Raw genomic sequence first — 17,705 nt, forward strand, 5'->3', positions numbered from 1 at the left:
ACCCCTGTAACATGGGAGAATTTAACTAATAAACTGTACTAATTGGCTCGACCAAAAATTCTAGAAAAAAATCTGTAGATGGACATATGAGTCTAGTTTCAGGGAAAAATTACGAAACTGATTTTCGAGTTGTAGAACTCAAGTTATGATTTTTTAAGCGACTAGTACACAGATTGTCAGCTTGTCTGGGAAATTATCAATAAGTGGTTTGAAGTTTGTTAACACCTCGTGTTCGACTCGCTGACGGTCTCGGGTTAGGGTGTTACAATTTTATTGGTATCGAGCTATGGTTTAGTCGGTTCTAGGACTACCATAGCACGTATGAGTCTAGCTATACATGCCTTAATGTTAATGTTTAAATGTGTGATGACTTCTGACGGTTAAAATTTTTGTTTTGATTAGTAAATGGATCCCGATGTAGAGAGAACCTTGGCGGATGACGTTGAAAGTGTAGCGGCTGCTCCTGCACAAGGGACGCCGCCTGTTGAACCTCAGTCATCTGCGAATAATCAAGGTGAGGGGGCTAAACAAGCCTTCTTTACCATGATGAATGAGTGGGTCGCATAATATGCCCGAACCAATCCGGCTGTCCAACAATTCCCAAATTTGAATAATCCACCCCAAGAGCACAGTAATGCCATCGCCATCGATTTCGTGAGGGTGAGTAAGCCACCGTAGACTTGATTAGGAAGCGCGGGCTGAAGAGTTCAGGGCCATAGTTACCGATGATGCCGAAAGGGCCGAAGTTCGCTTGATAACACCATTCGGTGTTTGATGAACTATCATGCACACCGATGAATGTCTAAAGTGTGCTATATCCTTGTTATGAGACTCACTTACTATTGGTGGAGGACTTTGATTTCCATAGTCCCAAACGAACGAGTTACTTGGGATTTCTTTCAAATAGAATTTGAAAGAAATATATTAGTCGATGGTTCATCGATCAAAAGCGTAAGGAATTCTTAGAGCTCAAGCAAGGCCGTATGACAAGATCTCGAATACTGAACATGAGTTCGTAAGACTCATCAAGATGCCCGGAGTGTGTGGCTGATGAGGTTGCTATGTGCAAGAGGTTTGAAGAAGGATTGAATGAAGATTTAAAGCTACTAGTGGGTATTTTGGAGATAAAAGAATTCGTAACACTAGTTGAACGAGCTCGCAAGGCGGAGGAACTTGGAAAAGAGAAGAAGAAGGCTGAATTTGAAGCTAGAGACTATCGCAAAAGATCGACAGGTAAAGCTCCGTTCTCGGCTGTAAAGAAGTTCGTGGAGGACACCAATAAATCGAGGACGATCGGGAATTTCCATAAGAGCACGACCATTGACGGACTCGAGCTACTTGGTAGCTAGTGTGGGCAATAACCGTCAAGAGAAACTCTGAATGCCCCCAATGTGGGAGAAGACACATAGGTGAATGTTGGGGTAAGTCTACCAATAGGGCTTGTTACGGATGCGGTTCAAGGACCACTTCATTAGAGATTGCACGGAACTTGATGAGAAGAATAGGATGCAAGGTGCAAGACCTAGTGGAATGACAACTAGAGGTAGACCACCAAGAATTTCAGGAGGTAGGGTGGTAGTCGAGAGGGGCCACCGACACGGCTGTTCGATCCGAGACCAGACTCTGCTAGGGCATATGCCATCCGTGCACGAGAGGAAGCATCCTCCCCGATGTTATCACCGGTACTTTCACTCTCTTTGATACTAGTGTGATTGCGTTGATTGACCACGGCTCTACTCATTCATATGTATGTGAAACCTTAGCATCCAAGAAGACTCTACCGTTGAGTCTCTCGAGTTCGTAATTCGAGTGTCAAACCCTTTGGGTCAATACGTGCTTGTCGACAAAGTGTGCAAGAAATGTCCCTAGTAATCCGAGGGTCCCGCTTTCCGCGGACCGATGCTTTTGCCGCTTGATGAATTTGATGTTATACTCGGTTTAGATTGGTTGACCGTGCATGATGCGGTTGTGAATTGCAAAAGCAAGACTATTGATTTGAGGTGCGCAAATAACGAGATGATTCGAATTGAGTCTACGGACTTGAAGGGGTTGCCAACTGTAATATCATCAATGTTGGCCCAGAAATATGTAAGAAAAGGGTGCGAAGCATACCTTGCGTATGTACTTGATGATAAGGAGTTAGAAATAAAACCCGAATCTGTGCCGGTGGTTTGTGAATACCCGGATGTTTTTCCCGAAGAATTATCGGGTTTACCACCTATTCGGGAAGTAGAGTTTGGTATTGAGCTTGTACCTGGGACTACGCCAATTTCGATAGCTCCGTATCATATGGCACCAACCGAGTTGAAGGAGTTGAAAGCTCAGTTGTAAGAGTTGACGGATAGAGGTTTCGCTCAACCAAGTTTTTCACCTTGGGGTGTACCAGTGTTGTTTGTGAAAAAGAAGGACGGAACCATGAGGTTGTGCATCGACTATCGTCAGCTTAATAAAGTGACAATAAAGAACAAATATCCGTTATCACAGATCGATGATTTGTTCGATCAACTGAAGGAGCCTCGGTGTTCTCAAAATAGATTTGAGATCGGGCTATTACGAGCCATGAATCCGAGATTCGGACATACCCAAAACCGCCTTGAGCGAGATATGGTCACTACGAGTTCTTAGTGATGCCGTTTGGGCTCACTAATGCCCCTGCGGTATTTATGGATTTGATGAATCGGATCTTCAGACCATATTTGGATCGGTTCGTAGTTGTGTTCATTGACGACATCCTGGTCTATTCAAGAGATGAGACCGAACATGCGGAGCACCTGAGATTAGTGTTGCAAATATTACGGGATAAGCAGTTATATGCTAAGTTCAGCAAGTGTGAGTTCTGGTTAAGAGAGGTTAGCTTCTTGGGTCATGTGGTATCTGCATCGGGTATTCGAGTCGACCCGAGCAAAATTTCAGCCATACTTAACTGGAAGCCTCCGAGAAACATTACTGAGGTTCGGAGCTTTTTGGGACTTGCCGGTTACTACCGACGGTTTGTAAAAGGATTCTCGATGATAGCCACACCCATGACGAAACTGCTTCAGAAAGATGTCAAGTTTGAATGGACGAAAAAGTGTCAGAAAAGTTTCGATCAATTGAAAACTCAATTGACGGAAGCTCCAAGATTAGTACAAACCGAATCGGCAAAGAGTTTGTCATCTATAGTGATGCCTCCCTACTTGGGTTAGGTTGCGTATTGATGCAAGAAGGTCGAGTTGTGGCCTATGCGTCGAGACAATTAAAGCCACATGAGAAAAATTATCCGACCCATGATCTCGAATTGGCTGCCATCGTATTCGCCTTAAAGATATGGCGACATTACTTATTTGGTGAGAAGTGCCATGTGTATTCGGATCACAAAAGTCTCAAATATTTGATGACTCAAAGAGACTTAAATCTGCGACAAAGACGTTGGCTCGAGCTGTTAAAAGATTATGAGCTTGTCATTGATTATCACCCGGGAAAGGCTAATGTGGTTGCGGACGCCTTAAGCCGAAAATCACTATTTGCTTTACGAGCTATGAATGTACACTTGTCTATCCTACCCGACAATGTGTTAATAGCCGAATTAAAGGCCAAACCATTATTGACTCATCAAATTCGCGAAACTCAGAAAGTTGACGATGAGTTGGTTGCAAAATAAATTTGAGTGTGTTCAACAAGGAATCGGAGTTTCAAATTGATGATGACGATTGTTTGAGGTTCGAAATCGTTTGTGTGTTCCAAGAAATTCGAACTCATTTCGATGATTTCGAACGAAGCTCATTGTAGCCGAATGTCAATTCACCCGGAGTACGAAGATGTACAACGATTTGAAATGTCGGTTTTGGTGGCATGGTTGAAACGAGATATCTCCGACTTTGTTTGAGATGTTTAATATGTCAACAAGTGAAAGCGGAACATCAAGTGCCTTCAGGGTTACTTCAACCGATCATGATACCCGAGTGGAAATGGGATCGAGTCACAATGGACTTTGTGTCCGGACTGCCATTGTCAGCGAGCAAGAAGGATGCGATTTGGGTTGTTGTTGATAGACTGACTAAGTCGGCTCACTTTATCCCCGCGCGCATGATTTTTCATTGGATAAACTAGCTGAATTGTACGTTTCTCAGATTGTGAGATTACACGGGGTACCGATTTCTGTTGTGTCGGATAGAGATCCGAGATTCACCTCGCGATTTTGGAAGAAATTGCAAGAAGCTTTGGGTACCAAGCTGCATTTTAGCACCGCTTTTCATCCACAAACCGATGGTCAATCCGAGCGGATAATTCGGATACTTGAGGATATGTTGAGATGTTGCGTCCTCGAGTTCGATGGTTCATGGGAACGGTATTTACCTTTGATTGAATTCACTTACAACAATAGTTTTCAATCGGTATTAAGATGGCGCCTTACGAGGCCTTGTACGGCGTAAATGTCGTACACCATTGTTTTGGACCGAGCTCGTGAAAGTAAAATTTTCGAGTGGATTTGATTAAAGATGCTGAATGAAAGTAAAGGTAATCCGTGAAAGTCCTGAGGCGGCCACAGATCGTCGTAAATCGTGACGCGGATTTGAAGCGAAAAGACATTGAGTATCGTGGGAGATAAAGTGTTTCTTAAAGTTTCGCCTTGGAAAAAGATACTCGATTTGGCCAGTAAAGGCAAATTGAGCTGAGGTTCATCGGGCCATATGAGATATCCGAACGAGTCGGTCCGGTTACGTATCGTTTGATTTTGCCCCCTGAACTTGAAAAGATTCACGACGTCTTTCATGTTTCGACGCTATAGATCTGATCCATCGCACGTAATTAGTCCATCAGAGGTTGAAATTCAAGCCGATATGAGCTATGAAGAAGAACCGATTCGTATCCTAGCTCGTGAAGTGAAGGAGTTGCGAAACAAAAGGGTTCCGTTGGTGAAAGTGTTATGGCTCAAACACGGATAGAAGAAGCTACTTGGGAACCCGAGAACTCTATGAAAGAGCGATACCCAAATCTATTTACGGTAAGATTTTCGGGACGAAAATTTCTTAAGTGGGGAGAGTTGTGATGCCCAAAATTGACCCTAGTCGGAATGTGGTTTGGGACCATAAAACCGAGGCATAAAAATAATTTAATGCTCATTTTGATGCTTATGATATGTGTTAATTGTGTGTGACATTTTGATGTTTGATTTAGAGTTATAAATGTGAATTTCACTAGAAAGGACCTAGTAGAAAACTTTGAAAGTATGATGGGGAAATGTGTGATGACTAATTAAAGCATGCATGCAAAACAATGGCCTTGCATGTCAAATATCCCTCTTTTATAGGAGGTGGCGGCCATGACAAGGAGTATGGGCTAAACATGTCATGAAACATGTTTTGTTGGTGCATTAAGGAGAAACAATAAACAAATAAGTATGGGTAATAAAGAAAGAAAAAAAATGTGTGTGAGTGAACCCCCCCCTTTGCCGTGCATTGAAGAAAAGAAAAGAAAAAAAATTTTGCTCATCCATTTCATTCTCTCTTGACCGAAAATACCAAAGAGGAAGGAAGGAATTTTTGCTTCATGTTTGGTTTGGAAGGGGATTAGGAAGAGATTTGGCTATACTTGCATCAAGATTAAGGTATGTTTGAGGTTGTGCCATGAGATTCATGCATGTTTTTAGTTACTAGCTTGATGTTCTTATTAGCCCATGGTTCAAATCTTTGTTCTATCATGGGGATGGTATTTGGCCAAGGTGGATTTTGTGTTAATGCCATTGCATGTTAAATATGAAGCTTGCTAATGGTATATGTGATGGTGGATTGATGGCTCTTGGACTTTCTTTTTAGTATTTTTGAGTAAGACATTAAGTTCTTTGCTTAATCATGACCAAAATTATGGTGTTGTGATGTATTCGGTCATGGTATATCCATAAGTATGATTCATGCATGTTGCATGGTAGGTAAGATTTGAGCTTTGGATATGTGTTTATATTTGGATATAAACAACTTGAGATTCGGCCCTTGCACCTACATGAATATATGTTTGCACATGATGTATTGGTATGACATATATACTATTTTAAGGTGTATATTTGCTTGTGATGTTGTTTCGGTTATGAAGTAAACGAGAGATGTGTATTGAGCTACAATATGTAATGCGTTAGTTAGTAAAATGTATGCTGTTTTTTTTTTTGTGTAGTATTAAGTGTAAAATTGGCCTCAACATAGACATGCATATTCGCCAAATGAAGTAGATTGGTGTGCATGTATTCGGTTAGAGGCAACCATATTAAAGCCTTATCTTGGCTTAGATTATTGACTAAATGGGTAATAAGTGAGGATGGTTGCCGAATATACAAACATACATATGCATGTGTAATTGAATTATGAATGTTTAGCAAGATGGTTAAACTAGTTGATTTATTGATTAAGCTCAAGGAGTTAAAGAAGGAGAATCAAGCAAGGGAAAGACGAAGGTCATCGAGTAGCCGACTTGGACTATTTTACCCAACACAAGGTAAGTCACTAAGCATATATTTTGTATTGATTTGAATAGACATAATGTCTATATAATTATGCCGAAAGGAATGATGAATTTATATACATGTATGTATGTGGTGATGGAAGTATTGAATGAAAGGAAAAGAGGTGAGATGTATTGAGTTGTTGATTTCGGCACTAAGTGTGCGGGTATAAACATTTGTGATCATGAGAATGGCACTAAGTGTGCGGGTTTAAAACTTGTACAGCACTAAGTGTGCGAGTTTGATCATATAGCACTAAGTGTGCGAGTTGATTATATAGCACTAAGTGTGCGGACACACTATATGCTTTTGAATCACTATTGACACTGAGTGTGCGACACTATTGAGTTGATCACGGACAGCAGATCGGGTAAGTACCTTGAGTTCATGGCTAATAGGCGCTATGTTTATATTTGGGGTTGAGCTTGGTAAGTTTGAACCTATGTGACAATGTAAATTAAAGTCACGTACATAAGAATTATCGTGGAATGAGTGAAAGGTCATGTAGATGTATGATTGTGACGAAAACAAAATGGTGTATAGAAATGCTTCAAATATCCTATTGATTAGTATATGGAATGTGAATGTGTAACTTGGTATGTGGTTGAATCGAATGGTCTAAGGAACTATGGTATAGTTCGGTTTGAATGGAGTAATTAGCCTCGTTCCATTTTGTTTCCTTTTGCGATAATGTTATTAATGGTTGGTAGTGCATTGCTTATGACTTACTGAGTTATATACTCATTCGGTGTTTGCTTGTCACCTATTTTAGGTTTCTTGGACTCGACTTTTTGCGTATTCGGGACCGTCATCAAAGTCATCACACCGACTAGCGACTTTTTGGTATCTTCTTCTTAGATGGTCTAAGAGAACATTTCGGCATGTATAGGCTATTATGTTTTGTTTGAACTTGGTATGTAAAATTTTGAATAGCCATGCGAAAATGGCTTATAAATGTTTTGAGCATAATGTTATAATCATTTGGTATGTATATGCTCATTAAGGGCACGGAAATGTTTGGCAATGACCAGCCATTAGAATGGGTCATCATGATTATATTTTGGACTATATATGAAAAAGGGTGGTTGAATCATAGAAACTATGTGTTAGAGAAAGTCTACCCTAGAAATAGATGCTGGCAGCAACAGTGATGTGGATGTGAAAAATCACTAAAAATAGTAGGAATGGAATTAAATAGTGAATAAATTATGTAAATGAACCTTGATGAATTTATATTCATATGGAAGAAACGAAACGGTCATATGAGTTGTATGTTAAGAGATATTTGGGTTTTCGTGAAACAGGGCCAGAACGGTTTCTGGATTCCCTGTTCCGACTTTGAAAATTAATTATAAATTAACCCGAGACATTTAGAAATCATGCCATATATGTATAGATTCCTTTTTGAGTCTAGTTTCTATAGAAATAAACAGCATCAGTATTGAAGCCCTGCACAGGGAGTTATTCGAGTTGCAATGCACGAAGGTCAGTGTAGTCGACCCCTGTAACATGGGAGAATTTAACTAATAAACTGTACTAATTGGCTTGACCAAAAATTCTAGAAAAAAATATGTAGATGGAAATATGAGTCTAGTTTCAGGGAAAAATTACGAAACTGATTTTCGAGTTGTAGAACTCAAGTTGTGATTTTTGAAGCGACTAGTACACAGATGGCAGCTTGTCTGGGAAATTATCAATAAGTGGTTTGAAGTTTGTTAACACCTCGTGTTCGACTCCGGCGACGGTATCGGGTTAGGGGTGTTACAAAAGGTTCTAAGGGGTGGGACTTCCCGATAATGAGACTAGTCGGGAAAAATCCAAGGCATCGAAAAAGTTTTGGGGCGAGTCAAACTAGTGCCATTACGAGGATACAGCAAGGGTGTTGCAAGAATGAGTGGGGCAAAATGTCATGGGGCGCGAATCAAAGGCAGTGACAATTACAACAAAGTGTTCCATAGAGATTTACATATTGAATAGGGCTCATTTGACCCACTTGAATGGGTTTGATTCGAAGAATAAGTGACGAAGCCCATCCACTTAAAACCTTGGTGGCCCAACAAAGAAGTTATGGGAAATTAGGGCTACCTTGGTAAATAGGGAAAGCAATCTGATAATATTTGGTTTTGTAATCTTGGAGATTGTGTAAATCCCTTAATTGTAGATAAGCTTCGATCTCGTCTATCGATGTAATTCAATCTATACCATCGATTTTGGGTGAGCTCAACTATAAATAGAGAGCCTCATTCTCATTTGTAATCATCCATTATATCCATTATTCTTTGAGTTAAAGAATATATTGAGAGCATTGACTCAAATACCTTGTGTGCATTACTTTTTTGTGGTTATTCTACTCTTTCGAGCTTTTTTTGTCTTTGAGATTACTTCCTCTATATTTTGGTACCTTAGAGGAATTCTGCGAGAATCCTTATTTTGCGAGAGTTAGGCTGACTTAGGCGTATTTGAAGCAAAGGAATCACCTAAGGCCGCACGTATTGCGAGACAAAAGGTCTAGTTTGTGGCACTAACATGTGAATCTTTGTCAACAATGTCAAAACTCCTTTAACATGATACAAATGTTGGGTGCAGTGGTAAGACATATTACACTCTAAAGGGAAGAACGTAGATTCAAACTTTGGACATGACATTATTGGAAGGGGCAACATAGATCGTAAAATGGACATGAAAAATTTAAAAAAAAGGTAAACTACACCCAAGGTTACTAAACTATTAGTACGTTTACATTTTGGTCACTCAACTTCAAAAAGTTACAAAATGATCGTAGAATTATTTGAAAATTTTCATATAACTCATTAAATTATTTGAAAGTTATTATTTAAGTCATTGAGTTGTTAAGTTTTTTTTTTAAAGTCCGGCTAGCGAGCTCTAAATGACAATTCAATTATCAGCATGGTGGATCGATACCCATCAATAAGTAGAAAAACATACTTTAGATCCAAGTCGATCTAACGATCAATGTTAGAGATCGGAGAAGAAAGTTGTTTGGATTTTGATTTGCATATTCATGACGTTCAAAGTTGTTTCATGAACAAAAAAGAAAACTGTAAAAGAGAAGGGAAAGAGAGCGTTCGATTGGTGCAGGAGGTACAAACAGAGAAAGCCAACCAATAGCGATTTTAATAGCTCAATGACTTAAATAAAAACTTTCAAATAATTCAATGATTATTTTGTAACTTTTTAAAGTTGAGTGACAAAAATTTAAACTTACTAATAGTTTAATGTTCTTTGGTATAGTTTACCTAAAAAAATCGTGCCCTCATAGATTGAAAGATAGCCCTTTTTTTTTTTTTTTTTACCTTCAACCTATGAGCAAGCTTAAAGACTGCCAACCTTAATACATTTTTGTTACCTAAATTCCTCAAGTTTTTTTTGGTCTGTCAAATAATACAAATTTCACCTCAGATAGTTACATTACAGGAAGAATAGAATCATTACTTGCATTTCTCTGTTGATACAACAGTTCGTCAGCTATATTATGTATTTTGTGATTTAGGGTCATATGTAAGGATTTTATCCCTCTTGTTTTAACATCAAAATGAAAACACAAACACAAAGAAAAAACCAATATTTTATTTTCAGCGAATCCTCTGCATCAGACATGTGACATCCCTAAATTGACCCTAGTCGGAAAGTGGTTTCGGGACCACTAAACCGAGTCATAATAATAATTAACCATCATAATTGATGCTCATTATATGTATATATGCATGTGTGAAAATTTCATGTTTGGATTTTGTTAATTGTAAGTGAATTTTTATCAAATAGGACTTATGTGAGAAAATTTAGAAATGTGCTAGGCAAATGTAAGGTGGCCTATTAATACATGTGGGAAAGTGTTGTCCTTGCATGTCAAATTAGCCAAAATGAAGCATGATGGCGGCCATACTATGGGTGGAAACATGTCTCCAACATGTTAGACTAGTGATGCATGTAGGAAACAATAAATTAAGAAAGTTAGCATTAAAGAAATGGAAAAAAGAAAATGATGATAACAAAAAAAAGAGTGTGGATGCTTTCCCCCCTTGCAGTACATGAGAGAAAAACAAAACAAAGAAAGAAAGAAAAAAAATGTTCATTCTCTCATTTTCTCCTTGCTTGGCGAATGTACTAAGAAGAAAGGGGAAGCTTGAGAAAATCAGCCATGGGAGTTTGCTAGACTAAGGTATGTTGATGTTATCCATGAGATTTATGCATGTTTTTAGTTGATAGTTTGAGTTCCACCTAACCCATGGTCTAAACCTTTACCATGAAATGGGGATGATATTCGCCATGGGTGTTGTCTTCTTGGTATCATTGATGTTTGATGTTTGATGTTGTGGTGGTGAGGCATGAAGATGAGTTAAGGTTCAACTAAGGTGGATTTGTGGATGTTATTTGCATGCTAAAGGTAAAGCTTGTAATGATGCATGGTATGGTGTTGTATGGCATTTGGCCATGGTAGGAAATAAAAGGAAACTATGTTCGTTGTTCATGTCATTTGAATGAGAAGTGCTAGTAAGGTGAAGTACAAATGTTAGTGTTTGATTTACTAGTGTATATATGCATACTAGCCTAGTTGTGAACTTGAATCAAATTGGTGTTAAGTCGATACAAGCGACCTTACTTGTTGAATGTATCAAGTGTGGAAATTGGCCTTAACATGAATGTGTATGTTCGGCCACATGAACGAATACATATGTTGATGTGTATATTCGGCCTTAGGTAGCCTATTGAGGGCCTTAGCTTTTCCTTGATGCTTGAATGAATTGTATTGAATTGCTTGATGTAATATAAAATGTGCATGACCAATGTGTATCCAAGCAAAAGGGTGGCCATATGACCATTTAAACTCCTTGTCATATTCGCCATAAGCTAGCATAATGAGGTTTTAATAAGTTAAATTTGTGTGAACTAGCTCAAGAACTCAAAGGATCAAAGTTGGACAAGGGAAAGACAAAGTAATTGAATAGCCATTGAAAACGTGCGACAACATCCGAGGTAAGTCATTAAGCATATATTTGGTATTGATTTAAATGATCATAATATATATGCAATTGTATTTAATGAATTGATGTGTAAATGAAAATGTATGTGTATGGAATGATGCCATTGTTGAATGTATAAAGGCAGCAAAATGCATAAGGTATTGGTCACGGCACTAAGTGTGCGGGTATAAATGGACACGGTGACAAGATTGGCACTAAGTGTGCGGGTTTAAAATTGTACAGCACTAAGTGTGCGAGTTTGATTCTATAGCACTAAGTGTGCGAGCTGAAAATATATAGCACTAAGTGTGCGGATTCACTATATGCTCTTGTATTACAATTGGCACTCGAGTGTGCGACATTATCGAGTTAATCCCGGACAGCGAATCGGGTAAGTACCTTGAGCTCATGACGAATAGGCAATATGTTCATGCTCGGGTTGAGCTTGGTAAGATTTAAATCTATGTGATGATTGCAATTGTGTGATTGTGGTGAAAATGAGTTAGTGTGTGAAAATGCCTCAAATATCTTATCGTATAAATATGAAATGTGGATGTATGGCTTGGTATGAGATTGAACCGAAGGTCCGAGGAATTATGGTATAGTTCGATATGGATGAAGTACCTAGCCTTGTTTCATTGTTTCACTTTGTGATGAATTTAGCTAATGGATAATTGTAAAGTGCTTATGACTTCTCGAGTTATAAACTCACTCGGTGTTTTCTTGTCACCCATTTTAGGTCTCTTGGACTCGTATTGTTGCGTGCTCGGAACCGTCGTTGAAGTCATCACACCGGCTGAAATATTTTGGTATTGTCTTCGTTGTTGAAGAACATTTGGCATGTATAGGCTATTATATTTTGTTGAACTGTGGGTTGTAAACTTTAAGCCATGTGAAAATGGCCTATGTGGTCGTCGAGTGGGATGCTAGAACCTATAGCCACGAGTCTTAGAAACTTTAATTTTAATAAGGTGGCCATAATTTGTGTCATGTTTGATGGATGATTAAGGCCAAGGAAAGATTCATGAAATTGGCATAGTTCATCGCAGTAACTGTTGCGGACAGCAGCAGTGAGGTGAGATTGAAAAATCACTAAAAATAGTAGAAGTAGAATTAAATAATGAATAAATTATGCAATTGAACCTTGATGAATCTAGTTTAATATGGATGGAACGAAACGACCATATGAGCAGTATATTGAGAGATATTAAAGTTATCGTGAGACAGGGCCAGAACGGTTTCTGGGTCCCCTGTCGTGACTTTGAAAATTTACTATAAATTATCCAGAAAGAATTAGAAGTCATGCCTTATATGTGCAGATTCCATTTTGAGTCTAGTTTCATTAGAAACAAACGGCACCAGTATTAAAGCCCTGTACAGAGAGATATTCAAGTTTTAACGCGAAGGTCAGTGTAGTCGACTTCTGTAACATTGGTGACTTTAACTAATAAACTGTACCAATTGGCCCAACCAAAATTCTAGAAATAAATCCATGGATAAATATATGAGTATAAATTCAGGAAAATTTACGGAATCAGTTTCGAGTTTGAAACTCGAGATATGATTTTTATGGCGACAGGACGCAGTTTTTCCACTGTCTGAAATGCCAAATTGGTTGGTACCTTGAGAAGATTTGGCCCATTAACCCTCGTGTCCGGCTAATCGCGACGGTCACGAGTTCGGGTGTTACAAGACAATACTAGCACTACAAGAAAATAAACTTTTAGCGGCGCTTTTTTTAGCCTTTAGCGGCGTTTTAAGCACCACTAAAACTATTTGTAGCGATTTTACAAGCGTTAAAAACGCCGCTATAATTTTTAGGCGTTTCGAGAAAAGCGCCGCTAAAAGCCATGACCTTTAGCGCGCTTTTCTCACAAACGCCGCTATAGAATATATCCTTTAAAAATATATTTTATTTTAATTAAATAATTTTATTTCTATGATAAATACTATATTATGTTTAATTTTTCAAATTTGAACTTTAAACTATATCCTTTTAAGGATAAATAAAAATATTAATTAAATTAAATTTTCTATTAAAATTTAAATTTCAAAACTAAATATAAAAATTAATGAATTTAAATTAACGAAACAAGAATATTGATCAAGTTAAAAAAAAAAAGACAATGAAGAAATTAAGAGTCAAACATTAGCTCCAATAATTGTTCAAAATATAAGTCAGCTATATTCAAATAGAAACTAAATAACAACTAAAGCATCCAATGGAATTTCACTCTTCATCACTAAATGTTTCCTCATAAACATGGCTTCATCCAAAACAAAACCTCATACCATTACAATTTGCCTTTTAAGCAGAAGCTGCTGCAACCTTCTTTCTTGCTGCTGCAACCTTCTTTCTTGCTGCTGCTACAGTACCTATACATCACCCCCAATAAAAAATTAGAACATTTTGAAAGAAAAAAATACCCAAAATTTCTTACAAGAATAGAAATACGCAATGGAACTAAAATCAGAAAGCAATGAGAGCCTAAGGACATTAGCATTTTCCTACCTTCCCTGAAACCTGTCTTGAACCTACGAGGAACGTGGCGAAGATACCTCTATACACCGGTGATGGAGATGTTAGCCTCATCTAATTGAAATCAACAGCTGGAAACACAAATAATCACACAAGTTAAAAAACCCAAAATAAGTACTTAAACACTTCAATTTGCAACATTTAAGCACTTCAATTTACAGCATTTAAACACTTCAATTTGCAGCATTCAAACACTTCAATTTGCAGCACTTTAACATCTCAATTAACAACACCTCAATTACAGCGATAAAACATCTCAATGTCCAGCAACTAAACACTTCAATTTGCAGTACTTAAACACTTCAATTTGCAACATTTAAGAACTTCAATTTACAGCATTTAAACATTTCAATTTGCAGCACTTTAACATCTCAATTAACAACATTTATACACCTCAATTACAGCGATAAAACATCTCAATGTCCAGCAACTAAACACTTCAATTTTTAGTACTTAAACACTTCAATTTGCAATATTTAAGCACTTCAATTTACAGCATTTAAACACTTCAATTTACAGCATTCAAACACTTCAATTTGTAGCACTTTAACACTTCAATTTATAGCATTTAAACACTTCAATTTGCAGCACTTTAACATCTCAATTAACAACATTTATACACCTCAATTACAGCGATAAAACATCTCAATGTCCAGCAACTAAACACTTCAATTTGCAGTACTTAAACACTTTAATTTGCAACATTTAAACACTTCAATTTACAGCATTTAAACACTTCAATTTAAGGCATTCAAATACTTCAATTTACAGCACTTTAACACTTCAATTTACAGCATTTAAACACTTCAATTTGCAGCACTTTAACATCTCAATTAACAACATTTATACACCTCAATTATAGCGCTAAAACATCTCAATGTCCAGCAACTAAACACTTCAATTTGCAACATTTTAGCACTTCAATTTACAGCATTCAAACACTTCAATTTGCAGCACTTTAACACTTCAATTTACAGCATTTAAACACTTCAATTTGTAGCACTTTAACATCTCAATTAACAACATTTATACACCTCAATTACAGCGATAAAACATCTCAATGTCCAGCAACTAAACACTTCAATTTGCAGTACTTAAACACTTCAATTTGCAACATTTAAGCACTTCAATTTACAGCATTTAAACAGTTCAATTTACAACATTCAAACACTTCAATTTGCAGCACTTTAACACTTTAATTTACAGCATTAAAACACTTCAATTTGCAGCACTTTAACATTTCAATTAACAACATTTATACACCTCAATTACAGCGATAAAACATCTCAATTTCTAGCAACTAAACACTTCAATTTGCAGTACTTAAACACTTCAATTTGCAACATTTACTACTAATATATAATTTTAGGATTCATTAACTAAGAAAAGGAAGGAAAAATATTCTTACTGTCATGGAATATCGCCTGCAATCAGCCATTCTCCTTCTTTGTCCTGGTAGGTGAGAATATAATCATCTTCATCACATTTCTTGTCTGTTCATGACATGAAAAAGAAAAAAGCAAGCTGAATATTGAGATTTTTGGTATTCTTTTATCTTTTGAGGAATTTATGTATATAATCAATGACTTTACCTTTGGCAAACATGGTGATCAAGGAGTGATTTATATTTTAAATCATGAAAATCTTTTACACTAAGGAAAATAATGTTTTAGTATATATATTGTTGGAGTGATTTAAACCTTTTTGGATCTTATGCGTTTAAAGACAGAATCAAGTTGTTGCTCCAAATTTTGAAGCTCTCTAAGACTCAAATTTTAGATATCTTCTCCTTCGTAATGCCTAGAAATATAATTAATTATTTATTAAAAGAGAAAGATGCATGCCTTGAATGTATCTGAAATTTGAAGCCATTGGGGGGTACCTCAGGTTTCTTTGTAAAGTCTGCATTCTAGCTTTAAGTTTTGCATGTTCCCAGGTCCAGTTTCCCTGTAAAAAAACATATTGAAATCATCCCAAGTCAACAAGTAGAACATATTTGGTGTAATAACTATTATGATGTTGATGTAACAATTTAAGTCAACAATAATAAAGCATTCAAAAATATATAAATTCTTTAAAATTTCAAGTAATAAATAAATATTCAACTTTATTTCAATTTAGATATCCGTTGAAGTTGATTTTCAATGTAGTTTTTAAAATTATAAAATGAAGTTAAATTTTCTGAAAAATATACAAAATTTATTAAAATTTGTGAAAGATCTTAAGATTATAAAAATAACTCAACATCTTTATCACTCTTAAGATCTTGTATAAACTCAACATCTTTATTGAAAGGCAGACTCAACATACCAAACAGTTTAACCTCAAATTTGCATTGGTTCAGATGTCTTTACTCACGTCTTTATTGACAGGTTTTATGGAGACTAATTGTTCTGCTTTCTAAAAAGTGAATCTAAATGCATAACTAATAACCAGCACCCATATCATTTAAAACACCAACAAATAGAAAATGACTACATTACTTCAAAGGACAAATAGAAAGTACTCAATTTATCACGTAGACTACATTACTTCAAAGGATCCAGAATTGAATACAGATAGAATCACAACCAATCCAATCCCATGAAATTCAAAGAAAACATACAGTAGAACTTAGGGGAGAAAAACAAATAAGCAAGAGAACAGACGCATACCAGTGGGAATATCTTTAAGCTGAGTACCACGACCCTGAAAAGCAAATCAAAGTTCAAAAAACAATCATAACACAAAGAAAATAAATTGAATGGCCTACACATGACTCTGAAGAGCTGGGTTTTCAAATTTCCCCAGATATTTATAGGTTTGATTCACAATTATTACCCAAACTATCATACAGTCCATAAATTTGCTTTCCACCATTCTATTTTCTCTCTCCATCCAATCTCCCTTTTCCATTTCTTGCTTTTATCTCTTCTTCTTCCATGTCTCCTCAACCCGACCCATGCCTGACCCGATTTGTATTATCTGCTGGCGAATGCATTCCTTTTTCCTTCACTTCTGGAGAAAACAATTGCTGAGGAAACGCCTCTTGCTTCTTATTCTGGTCTCCAAATCAAACGTTTGTTTTCTCTTTTGAATATCCGATTTGAGTTTTTGGATGGGGGAAAATTATAACAAGTTGAAAAAATCAACGGCTTCACAAACCGGAAGATTGGGGAGGGTACGTAACGCCGTGGGTAAAGGAAATAGCCGAGAATTTGACTTGCTTGAAATCGGTGCATTTTAGGAGGATGATTGTTAATGATTCAGATTTGGAAGTATTGGGTAGGTCTAGGGGGGAATTTGGGGAATTTGGTTAACGAGCGGGTAAACAAAAAATAATTTTTGGGAGTGAGCAGATTTTGCCTTTTTTTATAAAAAAAATAATGGCCTTTTTGAGCTTTTTTTTAAAAACGACGGTAATTTTCAATTTTTTGCGGCATTTTTACAAAAAACGACACTATAGCTTAATTTATTGTGACGTTTTACTCAAAAACGTCACTATTGCTCAATTTTAATTTTTTTTATTTTTAACACATTTTGTCTATTTTTCCTTTCAAAATTTTTGTGCTGAGATTATCATTTTTAAATTTTTTAATTTTGAATATTAAACTTTTAACTGAAATATGGACTAAAATATTAAATATTAAGTTTTTAGTTTTTAACTTTTTAATTTTTAATTTTAATTTTTAATTTTTAATTTTAATTTTTAATTTTAATTTTAAATTTTAAA

The 17,705-nt window shown here is 36.6% G+C and overlaps 1 long non-coding RNA gene across 1 annotated transcript; it reads right to left on the reverse strand.

Annotated features, from left to right (window-relative positions):
* Nucleotides 1-13,589: 13,589 nt before the first annotated feature.
* On the reverse strand, nucleotides 13,590-17,311 carry LOC108478544 (uncharacterized). The gene is made up of 6 exons (XR_001870313.2): nucleotides 16,814-17,311; nucleotides 16,648-16,681; nucleotides 15,876-15,940; nucleotides 15,402-15,486; nucleotides 13,967-14,064; nucleotides 13,590-13,830 (listed from the first exon to the last, which is right to left on the reverse strand). It is a non-coding gene; the product is annotated as an uncharacterized LOC108478544 (long non-coding RNA).
* Between the last annotated feature and the right edge of the window lie 394 nt (nucleotides 17,312-17,705).

This window comes from Gossypium arboreum, chromosome 12 (assembly GCF_025698485.1).
Source record: "Gossypium arboreum isolate Shixiya-1 chromosome 12, ASM2569848v2, whole genome shotgun sequence".
Taxonomy (NCBI): Eukaryota; Viridiplantae; Streptophyta; class Magnoliopsida; order Malvales; family Malvaceae; genus Gossypium; species Gossypium arboreum.